We start from the raw sequence: 15,557 nt of genomic DNA, 5'->3' as shown, positions 1-15,557 counted from the left end.
CAAAGCTGGCATCAGAAATTGTGGGACCCGGGACTGAGAAGAAAAAAAACCAGGCCCCCTCTGTCACTGGTGCACAAATTAGTGCATAAACCATAAGCCTGTCAAGCCCGTGATCAGATCTGGACTGGATACAACCACAAGCATTGGAGCTGACTGGTACACAAACTGTGATGGCTTCATAAGGCTACCGTGCATTACCAGGAGTCACCAAGGGCAGTTAGTCTAGAAGAAGGACCACAATGTAAAAGCATAAGTCTTTAGTAATACCACAGGCAGAGCCGGACCCAGGCATAGGCAGACTAGGCAAATGCCTAGGGTATCTGGCACGTCTAGGGTATACATGCCCAGCCTAGGGCTGGCTCAGCTTGACAGGGACAGTGGCAGTTTAGTGCTAATTCATCAGTCCCCTGCCAGACGGCTTGATCTGTGTGGTATCTCTCCATCCCCTCCCTAGCGCCCTACGTATCACTAACCCTCCCTAGCACCCTACACTTCACTATCCCCTCCTTAGCGCTCTTCATCTCTCTATCCCGTCCCTAGCATCCTGCGTCTCTCTAAAAGATAAAGTCCAGATGATAATAGCGCACTAATTCACAGGTGATGAAGTTGGAAAACGATGGGGAATCTCTGATGGTGAAACATTGATGAAGCTGGATGATCACCAAAGATGAGTATTGATGATGGAACACTGATGGAGCTGGAGATGCACTGATGCTGAGTATCGATGGCAGAACATCAGTGTAGCTGGAGAATCACCAATGGTGAGTATAGAAGGTGGAACACAGATGGAGCTGGAGAATGACTGATTCGTGAGTACTGATGGCGGAACACCGATGGAGCTGGAGATTCAACGATGGCGGAACACCGATGGAGCCAGGCAAGCTGCATGCTGGAATACTCAGGACCTGGAGCAGGAAGGGAAGCCCCGGATAACGCCACCTAGAAGCAGCTTAGAGACACAGAGAGAGTGAAAACTATACAGGTAGCACAATCGGATCAGTAGCACTGGCAACTGGTTTTACTTACCAAGCACCTATTTAGCAGCAGAGGTGTGGTGATTGGTTGCGCAATTAACACAGCAGAGAGTCTCACAGGGTAGGATGAGGAATATCATGTGACCAGAAAGAACATGGCTGTCCCCATGTTCAGGGAAGGTGTTTGTACAGCACATGGAGTTTGGCCTATGACAATGGCGGTGGCAGCGTGGAAGCTGCAGGAGATGAGTGCTGACGGGCAGATATGGAGTGAAGATCAGATGCAGACACTGCAGCGCTGGAAGGCTGCTGGATCTCTGCAGAGGCAGCAACAATATCTGCTGTATCCCTGCGCTGTTGGCTGGGCACACACAGCGCTGAAGGAAGCATGCTCTGGAATGCAGTGACAGTCTTGTTAAAACCTTAGAAGGTAAATATACCTGGCTTAATACTCTGGAAATGACAAAGCCATTGTAAAACAAAACTGCTTCAGTTACCTTCAGTTAGTAAACAATTAAAGGAAATGGGGAAGAATGTATCTTTGTGGTGCACTAAAGAAAATGTAACTTTTATTTGGATACATTAAAAAGTTGCAAAATATATAGAGACACAGACATTGTGAGTTAAAAAGGATATTAAATCCTCACAAAGTGGAGCCCTAGTGCCATATATTCATTCAATAAGTAATTTAATGATCAAGCAACAGTGCGTTTTCACCGGACATATGTATACTGCACCATGGGAGTGCATCAGTGTGATAGACTGCAGGGCGAGGGTGTGCATCAGTGTGATAGAGCCTAGGCCACAGGGTAAGGGAGCGTTTTAGTGTAATAATAGAGCACAGGCTGCGGGGTGAGGGAGTGCATCAGTGCGACAGACAGAGCACAAGTTGCAGGGTGACAGAGCACAGGTCGCAGGGCGAGTGAGCACATCAGTGTGACAGAGCACAGGTCGCAGGGTGAGGGAGCACATCTGTGTGACAGAGCACAGGTCGCAGGGTGAAGGAGCACATCAGTGTGATAGAACGCAGACCGCAGGGTGAGGGAGTGTGTCAGTCTGATAGAGCCTAGGCCACAGGGTAAGGGAGCGTTTTAGTGTAATAATAGAGCACAGGCCATGGGGTGAGGGAGGGCATCAGTGTCATAGAGCACAGGCTGCGGGGTGAGGGAGTGTATCAGTGTGACAGACAGAGCACAGGTTTAAGGGTGACAGAGCACAGGTCGCAGGGTGAGGGAGCACATCAGTGTGACAGAGCACAGGTTGCAGGGTGAGGGAGCACATCTGTGTGATAGAACGCAGACCGCAGGGTGAGGGAGTGTGTCAGTGTGATAGAACGTAGGTTGCAGTGCGTACAGTTTATGTTCTAGCATAGAGGTGGGGGGTGATAGCGTTTGAAGGGGGGGGGCCCTAGAGAGATCAGTGTATGGGGCCCCAAGAGTTCTGTTGCCGGCACTGGTTTAGGGTTGATAGGTCATAAAAGCTTTTATTTTCTATAGCAATTGTAGGCAAAGTGCTATTGTACATTTCAATGCACTAGTTCTTGCTTTATGATGGTTATGATAATTATAAAAAGTAATGCAATTTTGGACTGATCAACTGTGCTATTCAGAGAACAGGATTAAATACTGACCTACATAGCAAGTAATCCAGAAATCCCTACAATCCTAGACGCTCATCCTTTAAGTTTAAATGTATATAGAACTGTACAGTAAAAGCAATATATGCCGTGGATGCAACAATAATTAAAAGTGAAAATAAGCTTTATTATGACAAATATGGATCCATGCCATGTTGTTTTCCTCAATATCATGAATGGGTAATCACATAGGATTATTTGCACAACCCCGCACTAAATGTTGTGAATATTTCAAACAATAGGTATGTAAAGCAAAATGCTAATAATATAAACATTTTTGGATAATGACTAGTATGGAATAAAAAAAAAACAAAAAAAACAATAAGAGTCAATTGAATTGTACTTAAAAAGAAATTGTGTAAACCATTGGTTCCAGTAATACTGCCGTCCAGTGATACTGCTACATAAGTCAAGTCCAGTGGAACTAACGTTAAAGTCCAGTGGTACTGCTAGTCCAGTGATACAGCCAACAGCAGTAGCAAACGCAGGACTTTTAGAGGGGGGTTTCCAAATGTAATCCTAATTCTTCCACCCTGCAGCACATTGGAGTAAGTATGGGAGTTTGGTGGAGCAGTAACAGCCCTGAAAATTGTTTTTTTGTACATATTAATATTAAACAGTACAGATGGTCTATAATATAGGCTGTTTCACACATTTAAATCAGATAATTGGGCAGGTAAAGGTTAAATATATAATGAGTAAATACACAAACATAATAGAACTAGTATATCGTTTTGTATAATAAAACTAGTGCTGCACTTTCTAAGTTAACAATCTCCCACTTCATGCTAAGGCTCCTGTCTCTTCCTCCTGGCAGCTACTCTCTGGTCCATAGCAATGTTTGAGGGCTCAGATCCCCACATACAGTAAATGTGGTAGAAGAAGCTGGTACACTCTGCTCTGTCCCTTACACTGCATGATATGGTGGCAGCTGTGTTGATATTATATACCAGTGCTATTGTTGTCATAATTTAAGGCACTTGCCAAGATGAGGGGGTTTCCGGGCAACCAGAACCCCCCCACCCCCCCCCCCCCCGTGCGTTTGCCTATGAACAGCCATGTCAATCCAGTGACATTCCAGTGTACACACTAAAAAAAATAAAGATTTATTTTTTTAATCCGTCTAATTTTTTAAAGTTTTGCTGTGTGCGTGTTACACTCTCCTGTGCCACCCACATATAATAAATAGCCCCAAAATAAAAGGGTTATTTTAAATCTGTCTAATTTTTTCAGGCTTTGCCGTGTTTGTGTGTGTGTGCCACATATTTATTATAACTCCAGAAAGATAATGGAGTACAAAACTTTGGAGGATAAAATTGTGAAAGAACAAGAACCACTACCTCCTTGCGCTGAAGTTACTGCCACTAGTCATGATATAGATCATGAAATGCCATCAACGTCATCTGCCAAGGCCGATTCCCGATGTCATTGTAGAGGACATATAAAATGCAAAATGCCAAAGTTCAGTAAGTTGAAGAAAAAAGTAAAGTAAAACATTGGAGGAGAAACAGAAGCTTACCAATATGCCATTTACAACATGGAGTGGCAAGGAACAGCTAAGGTCCTGGCCTATGTTCATGACTAGTGGTTCAGCTCACTAGACAATCGAAGCCATCCTCCCCCCCGACTAGAAATTTTAAGAGAGTTAAGCTGTCATCAAAACACAGCAACAACTGTGCCTTCTAAAGTCATGGTATCACAAATCCCCAAGAAGAGTCCAAGGGTGTTGGTGGTTGCGATGCCTGACCTTCTCATCACAGTACAGGAAGAGGTAGCTTCTTCACCATTTGCAGCATGCCATCTGCATATGCTGGAAGGATCACCTACAGTATAGTTCCTGATTTTGATATTGAAGGTGTCAATGTTGTACACCAGAAGGAAGATATTGATGTAGCTGGTGCCGAGGAGGAAGTTGACAAGGTGAATTCTGCTGATGGTGATGTGGTTTGCTTAAATGAGGCACAGGGCGAGACAGTTGTTGTCTGTGGGATGCAAAAGGCCATCTCCATACATGGGCAAAAGACCAAAAAATCTACCTGTTTGGTCTGGAATTACTTTTATCCAGATCCGGACAGCAATTGCTTTGCCATATGTAACTTATGTAATGCTGCAATAAGCAGGGATAAGACCGTTGGCCACCTAGGGACATCCTCGCTTATGAATGACCTAAAGTTCATTCATGAGTCACTGTTTAGTCCAGGGACACCTAAAGCCCTTGATCCTGTTGTATCCAAGCACCTGAAAACCCCACCAGCAAGTCACTCCTTGTCAATTTCCTCCTTGATCCCAATCAGAGGTAGTTCTGCAGGCCATGTCACCAGCAGGGGCGTAACTAGATATTCATAGGCCCCAGAGCAAAAGTTTGTAAGGGCCTCCTACGCTCGCCACGCTATTTAAAATCAACTCCATGCCAACATGGATAGTGGAGGTATGAACTATCCATGTTGGCATGGAGTTAAGTTACTTTTTTTAACATATATTGTGGCGAGCGTAGAACCCGGAAGTAGCACGCCATGCTGGCGCCGTGAAACTACGCAAGTACCAAAATATTATTTAAACAGCAAAGATGGGCCCCCTGCAGCTCTGCACCACATAGCAGCAGCACCCCTTGCACCTATGGTAGTTACGCCCTTGTTACTCACCAGCATGACTGACTCCTCTTCTATCCGGAATTCCTCTGGAGGATCCTGCAGCGCTATGCCTATTGCTGTTGCTGGGAGTCGTTCATCATCCTAGAGGGAAAGTCAGAACATCGCTAGGTCTTTCACTAAGTAATTGACTGTCCAACAGTCATTTGCGATGAGTAAGAAGTATGACATCGGTCATCCTATGGTAAAGCGTTTAACTGCGGCCATGACAGCTATGTTGATGTTAGACGTGCGTCTAGTGTCTGCCATCAGTGGAGTGGGATTGATGGAGATATTCTGTCCCTGGTACCAAATCCTGTCTAGATTCCACTTCACTAGGCAGGTGATACCCCGGATGTACAGAGACGTCCGAATAAGTGTCCTCAGTGCCCTGAAAAATGTGGTTGTACTCACTGTCCACTTAACCATGGACATGTGGACAAGTGGTTCAGGGCAAACGAGGGACTATATGACTGTGACAGCCCACTGCGCAGATGCTTCGCCTTCCACAGCAACAGCAGCATCTCCAAAACGCCAGCACCTTTCAAGGCGGGCTACGCTGTGTATCACTGTTTTCAGTAAGAGTCACAACGCAGACAACCTCTTAGAGAAACTGAGGGAAATCATCTTGCAATGGCTTACCCCACTTAGACTCTTCTGGGAATTTGTGGTATTGGACAATGGCAGTAACATTTGTGCGGGCATTACATATGGGCAATTTCCAACATGTGCCATGTTTTGCCAACACAATTCATTTGGTGGTGCGGTATTTCCTCCAAAGTAACAGGAGTGTGCAGGAGATGCTTGCGGTGGCATGCAAAATTGCGGGTCACTTTTGCCATTCTGCCACTACCTGCCGAAGCCTGGAGCGAAATCAAAATCTCCTGAACCTGCCCTGCCATCACCTCAAACGAGAGGTTGTGACACGCTGGAACTCCACCCTCTATATGCTGCATAGGATGGAGGAGCAGCAAAAGGCCATTCAAGCCTACACAGCCACCAACGAAATAGGCAAAGGAGCAGGCATACACCTGACTCAAGCGCAGTGGAGACTGATTTCTGTGTTGTGCAATGTTCTCCAGCCGTTTCAACTTGCCACATGTTAAGTCGGTTCTGACACTGCCAGCTTGAGTCAGTCGACCTTTTGACGTCGATCATGTGACTGTCTATCATGAGTCAGTCTATGATCAGTCCGGATACCAAGTGTTGCTGGCAGGGATGCAGGGCAGGTAGGAGCGAGTTTGCACATCTGGTCTGGACTGAAGGACCTGCCAATGATTTCTGACATATCTACTGTCACTGCATGTGATGCTGTCACCATTGAAAAATATGGTGGAGGATTACATTGGTGACAGCATCCAGGTAGACATGTCAGATAGTGTGTACCTGTACTGGCAGGAAAAAAGGGACTTTTAGAGGTCCCTGTAGAGAGGGGCTCTATTTTACCTGAGTTGTCCTCCCTCCATTGTGTACTCCGAAAGAGTTTTTAGTGCAGCCGGGATCCTGGTCAGCGGGCGGCATAGGAAGTTGCTTCCGCAAAATGTGAAGAAGATGATGTTCATCAAAATTAATTATCAATTCTTCAATGAAGACCAGCAATTGCCTCCAGAGACTACAGAGGGAACTGTGATTATGGATTCCAGCGGGGATGAATTGATAATCTGTGAGGATGAGGATGCACGTACTAAAGGGGGTGAGGATGACATCTTGCCTCTGTAGAGCCGCTTTGTACAGGGAGAGATGATTTCCTTCTGTTTTTTTGTGGGGGCCCAAACAAACCAATCATTTCAGCCACAGTCATGTGGCAGACCCTGTAAATAAAATGATTGGTTTGTTAAAGACAGTGTGCATGTCCTATTTACAAAACATAAGGGTGGGAGGACAATTCCATCTTGCACCTTTTTTGGGGGCATTATGTGCTCTTTGGGGCCTAGTTTTCCAAACTGCCATCTTGTCTGCATCTGCAGTGCCACTCCTAGATGGGCCACGTGTTTGTGTCGCCCATTTCTGTCGCTTAGCATAGTCATCCATCTACCTCAGTGCAACCTTTTGGCCTAAAAACAACATTGGGCCTTATTTTGGTTCATTCTTTCTGACAAAATCCTTCTTAGATGGGCAAAACCATGTGCACTGCAGGTGGGGCAGATGTAACATGTGCAGAGAGAATTAGATTTGGGTAAGTAATTTTGTTTCTGTGCAGGGAAAATACTGTCTGCTTTATTTTAACACTGCAATATAGATCTCACTTTGAAGTAAAACCCCACCCAAATCTAATTCTCTCTGCACATGTTACATCTGCCCCACCTGCAGTGCACATGGTTTTGCCCATCTAAGAAGGATTTTGTCAGAAAGAATGAACCAAAATAAGGCCCATTGTGAGGTGTGAGATAATCAGGATAGACTGGAAATGAGTGGAAATTAATGTTATTGAGGTTAATAGTAGTGTAGCAGCAAAAACAAACAAACACAAATTCTGCGATTTTAGCGATTTGTTTTTTAATGGAATTATAAAAGAAATAAAAACTACAGATCCAAAATAGGAAACATGAAACACTGAAGTGTGGTGTTTTGGAACAGATCCAGATCCCAAACACTGCCGGTGATGCGGATCCAAAACACGTGTCACGAAACAATAAAAGTGGCCGGTGCACATGCCTAGTAATGTATAAACTAGGCTGTGATTAGCAGGATACTAATCAGTCCAGGAATTCAAGCCATTCACCAGCTTATACCGACCGTACAATTCCCTGCTAATATGAATAGTTTATGAACAAGTACATACCAAAAACAGTGTTTTTGCCCCAGCCGCCGATCATAATAGGTGGCAGGCTTGGGGATGTTCGGGGCGGCTCAGGAGCCCGAAATCCCGAGTCCCCCCAAGCCACGCCAAACATCCCCAAACCTGATGCCTGCTTATTACTAGAACTAATGGTGGCGGGGGCAGGGGAACTCCTGCGTACAAACGCCAGTGCTGAGAGGTGAGGGGAAGTGATGGGAGGGGACAGCAGAGTGGCCATGGGGTGGGGGGGCTAGGGGGGTGGGGGGGGGGGTGCGTACCTGGCATACCACTCAAGTGGTTAATACAGCATTTCTGGAAATGAGTTCAAGAAAACAAAATCCAGCCTTTTTAATCATGGAAAAAGCATTCAGTGAAAACCCAGCTCTGACTGGATTTTCTACACACAAACAATGTAGGATTAATTGCCAGAGAGAAATAAACCAATTCATACAACAAACCAGTTTGGTCTAGAATCTGTTCTTGCTTACAGAAAATAATGTAGGGAGGTATTTGAAGGCAGTCTGCAGGGACAGAGCATCTAAGGATAGTTGGTACTTGTGTATTTGCAGGGCGCCCACTAAGCTATTTGCCTAGTGGGCTATTCTGCGTAGTGAAATCGCATCGCATGCGATTTTGCGGTGCTATGCAATGCGATTTTCCTTAGTTAATTTTTAGTGCACCCCTGCCCGTGGATCGTATCGCATGCTATTTGCGGTGCGATGCGATTTTTCATTGTATAAGCACCCATGCGATGAGATGTGATGGTACTTAATTTTAAAAGCACCCATGCACACCCCCACTATCCACGTCACCCCGAAGCGTGGCGAGCGCAGCAAGTCCTGCGATGGGATGTGGTTACGCTTCCTCCCGACCTTTTCATACCCCCACTATCCACGTTGGTTTGGAGTTGATATTATAAAGTGTGGCGAGCGCAGCGAGCCAACAAGCCCGAAGCGTGGTGAGCGCAGCGTGCCCCGCGAGGGGCCGTGGATTACTTTACATGTATTCCGCGTCTGATCGCCACGCTTCGGGCTCGGTGGCTCGCTGCGCTCGCCACACTTTATAAAAACAACTCCACCCCAATGACGATATTGGGGGTATGAAAAGGTCGGGAGGACGCGTAACCGCGTACGCTCGCCACGCTTCGGTGTGACGTGGATAGTTAGGGTGTGCATGGGTACTTTTAAAATGAAGTATCATCTCATCGCATATGTGCTTATACAATGAAAAATTGCATCGCTTCGCAAATGACATGGGATGCAATCCGTGGGCAGGGGTGCACTGAATATTAACTAAGGAAAATCGCATCGCATAGCACAGCAAAACTGCATGCAATGCGATTTTCCTATGGTGCTGTACGTATGTAAATTGGGCGCCCTGCAAATACACAAGTACCGGATAGTTACATACATTGTTCAGTGTTAGTAATATCACATGTCAATAAGTAGAATTCATACAGATTACAGTATGTGTGTGTAGTCTTGACAAAACCATGCAAATATTATACATAATCTTATAAATCATTAGAAGTATTATTACTTATTGCCTCAAGAAGATAAAAGGTTTTCCTCTTTATTTTTATTTTCTATATTTCATCTATTTCACTTTATTTTCTTACTCTTTCAATCTTACAAAAACACTAGTTAATACTTGCCTTGTAGCCCTTTCCCAGAGCTGACTGCGGCTGATCACTCTGCACAGGTACTTATACTTGCCTACGTTTGAAAACTAGTTTCAGGGAGATTATAGTTGGTAGCAGAATTTTGCACAGTGCCCCATTGAGGTGGCGTGTCATGCTCTATCCAAAGGACGTGCCTAGCTCCAAATATGGAGAGATTGTGGATAAAGACTGTGAACGTGGCACTTAGAAGTGTGGGTGTGTGCTGCTACATATGAGAGGGATCTTTTAACATGACATATCCAAATGTAGATGAGCCCCAAAGCAGTAAGTAAGAGTTACTATACTTGCTAAAGTGCTGGGAAATGGTGCTGATGATTCAATATAAATGTATCACTCTCTTATTTCTTTTCCCCCCCAAAATGTAAAAGTGTAATGTGGGCTAGGTGCAGAGCTGGCCCTAGCCTAAATGACGCCCTAGGCAAGATTTTGGCTGGTGCCCCCTAGCACCGCCATTAGTTCTGCCTCTGACCCTGCTCCCCTTTCCCAGCAGCGCCCCGGGGTCCCCACTGGGCCCTTCCATCAGACTTTGGCCTGGGTAGTTTGTACTCCCTACCCCTTTCTCTCTGAACCCCTGATAATACAACACAGTAATGCCCCTTACACATGACCCACATTATTAATGTCCTTATAAACATAATGCCCCTTACACATTATGCCAACCTTTATTAATGCCCTTCATACACATAATGACACACATAATGCCCTTTACACATATGTTGCACATTATTAATGCCCTTATACACATGACACACATAATGCCCATTACACATATGTTGCACATTATTAATGCTCTTATACACATGACACACATAATGCCTGTTACACATATGTTGCACATTATTAATGCATTTATACATGACACACATAATGCCCCTTACACATATGACGAACACTATTGCACAACCAACCCACCCGCAGACAGCACTTGCACAGCCGATAACACTGTGACCTCTGCCTCTGCTTGGATACAGATGTCTCCTCATACATCTTGCCTCAATAGGCCATGCAGATTGTGGCCAGTTCTGCTAAAGTTGGGTGCCTTTTTTGCAAAAAAAAATTGTCTAATTTGCATTGTTATGTGACCAGGACACACAAGGAGCGTCCGATGATTAAAATGATAATGCCTATATTCTGTGTGCGACTGTACCTGCATACGGAATGCTATGTTACAGTGATTTCCATGAATACGCTATTTCATATGCAGATACAGCCTCACTCACACACAGAATATAGGCATGCTGCATATCATTTTAATCAGCAGAAGCTGCTGGTGCCCCTAGGCATTCAAAACACCCTAAGCCATAGGTTCCCAAATGCGGTCCTCAAGGCACCCCAACAGTCCAGGTATTAAGTATATCCATGCTTGGCCACAGGTGACTTAATTAGTAACTCAGTCAGTCTGATTTAACCATCTGGGCTGAGCCATGGATATACCTAAAACCTGGACCGTTGGGGTGCCTTGAGGACCGCGTTTGGGAACCTCTGCCCTAGGCAGTTGCCTAGTTTGCCTATGCCTAGGCCCGGCTCTGGCTAGGTGAAATGAGGGAGATTGCTAGACTAAGGAGGGAGAGAGGGAGATTGCTGCTATTTCAGGGAGTCTCCTGAAGAATGCAGGAGGGTAGGCAACTATGCAAGTAATTGACATTATACAGTAAATGACAAAAGTTCTATTTAAAACCACCAGCCACAACGTCCATCCAGTTGCTGGACTTCAGTGATTTTTTTCTTCAGAACATAAGGTGATGTTGGGAGCATTATAATATTACAGGATTTAGGCCCAAACACAAAGAGATGTTTAATGAGTATCTGCTTGTTAAGCTACAATAGAGCATTCTGTGTACTGCAGATTATTCTCTTAGCAGGGCCAGTTTTAGGGATACGCTGGGTACATGCCTGAGAAAAGCACTTCACAGAGGAGGGCTTTCTGGCCCTCTACATACCCAGCACAATGCTATCATATCTGGCCCTTTGGGTAGTTTCTGCCCAGCCCTGGACACAGTCACAGCCAGGGGCGGATTGGGAAATAAAACCAGCCCGGGAAATATCTGGAAGCAGCCCTAATGGGAGGGGGGAGCAGGGGGAACGGTCTTGCGCGCCGGAGGCGCGCCAATTTTTTTGGGGGGTGTGGCCTATCAGTATGGGGCGTGCCCTATTTTACCAAGGCCCATTATACATATACCTTACACTGTGATGCCATTATACATATGCCACACACCGTCATGCCAGTATACATATGCCGCACACCCTGATGCTCCATTACACATATGCCACACACCGTTATGCCATTATACATATGCCGCACACCCTGATGCTCCATTACACATATGCCACACACCGTTATGCCATTATACATATGTCGCACACCGTGATGCCCATTATACATATGCCGCACACCGTGATGCTCCATTATACATATGCCACACACTGTGATGCCCATTATACATATGTCACACCGTGATGCTCCATTATACATATGTCACACACCGTGATGCTCCATTATACATATACCGCACACCGTGATGCCCATTATACATATGCCACACACTGTGATGCCATTATACATATACCTCACACCGTGATGCCCATTATACATATACCAAACACTGTGATGCTCCATTATACATATGCCGCACACCCTGATGCCATTATACATATGCCGCACTCCCTGATGCCATTATACATATGCCGCACTCCCTGATGCCATTATACATATGCCACACACCCTGATGGAGTTTTGTACCCCTTTAAAAAAAAAATATATACACACACACATAAGGGGGGCACAAAACTTCTTCACATGCAGCAGCTTACATGCACTTACACTTGTGAAGAGACCCCATCACACACACCCCCTCCGCATAATAACAGCAAAAAGAACCCCCCTCCCACATGCAGTACATATACTGTATATTATATTAAAACCAGGTATATATATTTTTTTAAAACAGAGCCCAAATCCCAAGCCCAAAGAAAAGATTCCAGCCTTACATTTTATGCTGCTTCAGCTGCTCAGCCGGACAACCACGCTGCACTGCAGCCGCTCACACTTGACGCTAAAACTTTATAGTGTAGTAGTGGCCGACTAGCCGGGTGCGCGGTGACGTCACCCGCGCACCCGCGATCGATGTCCTCCTGGCCACTTCTGCATAGAGCCGCGGGAGGAGCAGCGTGGAGCTGCGCATGCGCAGCTGCCCTCCCGCGGCCATCTTTGAATTTCTCAGTGACGCAGATAGCCGCGGCCATATTTCTTATGGGCATGTGATGGATGCTGCGGCCACGGCCGCTGAACGCTGTAGTCGTGCGGTCCGCGGCCCAGCCAGGGGGGCGAGCAGCCTGTTCTGGTCACTTGTGGACCGGCCCACCGGGAAATTACCCGGTTTCCCGGTGGGCCAATCCGCCCCTGGTCACAGCAGCCAGGAAATATTATCAGCGCCTGTATCCAGCACCACACTACACAGTGAGGAAAGGCCACAGAGCTGTCGTTTATTTGTAATTTCGTCACTGTACTATGTAGTGTATTGTGGACACAGGTTCAGATAATACTTCCTGGCTGCTGTGCATGTCCCAGGGGCAGCATGAACTACCCAGGGTTGCAGACAAGTTAATTACTGTGTTCATAGTGTGAGGGGCACTAAAACTGTTGGCAATGTGTAAGGGGTACTGAAACGGTGAGCATAATGTGTAAGGGGTACTATTACAGAAGGCACGTGTAAGGAGAACGTCAACTTGGCTTTCCTGTAAGACCACACTCAAAAGTACTGAAATATGTACAGTATTCTCCTACCAATAAAAAATTGGCCTTAGGCTGGCCCTGGCTCTAAGCATCCATTGTACATTTTTTAATGGAGGCCCCCAATAACCATGGGGTATTTTGATCTCTGCTGCTCTAACCATACAGGGTGTAGTTATGGAAGTCAATTAATAGAGGGCTGGCCTGCTTGTCACTTTAATCAATACCATCTCCAGAGACCAAGCTACCTATATCAGGTTCTTGCTTTTAAAGCAACACCAACCAGTGCTTACTTAGGGCCTTATTCTAGTTCACTCTTGCTGCACAAGTAACATCTGCCCCACCTGCAGTGCACATGGTTTTGTCCATCTAAGAAGGATTTTGTCAGAAAGAGTAAACTAGAATAAGGCCCTTAGTTAGCAGCAAACCTCTCTTTGTTGCCAATACATACTGTATACTGTCAGTGGGCTGGATATATGTCGACATTCATCACGTTGACATGGTCATTATGCTGGCATTGGCGGTCATGTTACTGTGACTTCTAGGTCAGACCTACAGCCCTCCTCGTGCATCCCCTCAACCCACCCCGAAGGCTAACCCTTCATTCTGTAGCAAAACCCTCATTCAACTTTTTGACCATATCGTCATTTTAGCTGTCAATGTATTGTGGACGCACTCACTACATGTCATGGATGTCAAAGAATGAATGGATGTCAACATTGCTATTGATCTTTTCACTACAGCCCTTGTTTCTTATTTACATAGATCCAGCTGGTAATTTGCTCACACATAGGCCCTTATTCAGATCTGATTGCAGTACAAATTTGTTTGGAAAATGGGCAAAAACCATGTGCACTGCAGGTGGGGCAGATGTAACATGTGCAGAGAGAGTTAGATTTGGGTGGTGTGTGTTGAAAGTGAAACTGAAATCTAAATTGCAGTGTAAAAATAATGCAACCAGTATTTACCTTGCACAGAAACAAAAAAACTCACACAAATCTAACTCTCTCTGCACATGTTACATCTGCCCCACCTGCAGTGCACATGGTTTTGCCCAATTTCCAAACAAATTCGTACTGCGATCAGAGCTGACTAAAGGCCTTAGTACTGCAGTATTCATTCTTGAACAATTGCTTAAAACCATACATGGTCTGAGAGGGGCAATCTGATCAGCGGTTGGCGATGCAGCCAGGGGCATGGTCGCATGATCATGTCATTGTGGCTCTGTGCCTGATATATAGCGTTGTAAAAACAGGCACTCTATAGTGGAGGCAGGGCTATGATGCCTCCACTGTTTGCCCACTTGTGCTCTGTAAGTGGGAGGAAAAGGGGGGTTGCCAGGCTCCACCAGGATGAAGGGGACCTGACCACCTTTCTTAGCACAAGAAATACACATGGTGCAATTGAGGATTGCTCAATTTGTTAACTAGAAATAGGGAATGCTATGTATACTACAAAGCACTTGAGCACAGTAACATTAACAATAGACTACATACAAACTACATAACAGTAGAGTATTATTTTAAAACAAAGTATATCAACCTTTTAGAGAAACATATTACAAAAGAACATTTTAGGAAAATAATGTTAATAACTATACCTTTCATTCTATTTCCTTGTGTTGCACTATGTCCCGAATATGCACAATTGCAGTCCAAGGTGTAATTTCATACATGAGAAGCCAATCAGGGATAAGGCAGAGGCAGCTCCCACACACTGCTGGCATAGTGCAGCTTGAATTGTTTTATAGACTTTCTGACTTGCTGTCATCCATAAGCAGATCAGTTATTAACCTATTGGTGCCCGCAACTGTATAAAATAAATCATTTACCATGAATGTTGGCAGGCATGCAACAGTTATACAAAATAATTCCTTAATTAGCACATAGTGTAACATCAGGGCCCTTATTCTGATTGACGCGGACTTTACCGCATTCTTACGGATCGCGTCTTTTCGGCGTCTGCGCATGCGTGGAGAACGCAACGCGCATGTGCCACGCCTTGACTCCGTACCAGTTCGGCCAAATCCCGTACAAAACTGTTCCCCGCAATCAGTCGGGAAATATGGGCGTATTATGGGCGTCATGCGGAATGTCACATGGGCGTAGTTTCAAAGTGGGCAAAACGGGG

General features: G+C 45.4%; 1 long non-coding RNA gene across 1 annotated transcript; it reads right to left on the bottom strand.

Moving 5' to 3' along the window:
* Positions 1–3,838: 3,838 nt before the first annotated feature.
* On the bottom strand, positions 3,839–15,232 carry LOC146070886 (uncharacterized). The gene is made up of 3 exons (XR_014472980.1): positions 15,028–15,232; positions 5,253–5,342; positions 3,839–4,013 (listed from the first exon to the last, which is right to left on the bottom strand). It is a non-coding gene; the product is annotated as an uncharacterized LOC146070886 (long non-coding RNA).
* Between the last annotated feature and the right edge of the window lie 325 nt (positions 15,233–15,557).

The sequence above is a fragment of the Crinia signifera genome, chromosome 1 (assembly GCF_055691185.1).
Source record: "Crinia signifera chromosome 1, ASM5569118v1, whole genome shotgun sequence".
Classification (NCBI taxonomy): Eukaryota; Metazoa; Chordata; class Amphibia; order Anura; family Myobatrachidae; genus Crinia; species Crinia signifera.
The sequence above is the reverse complement of the archived record's forward strand: the minus strand, read 5'-3'. Positions and strand labels throughout refer to the sequence as shown.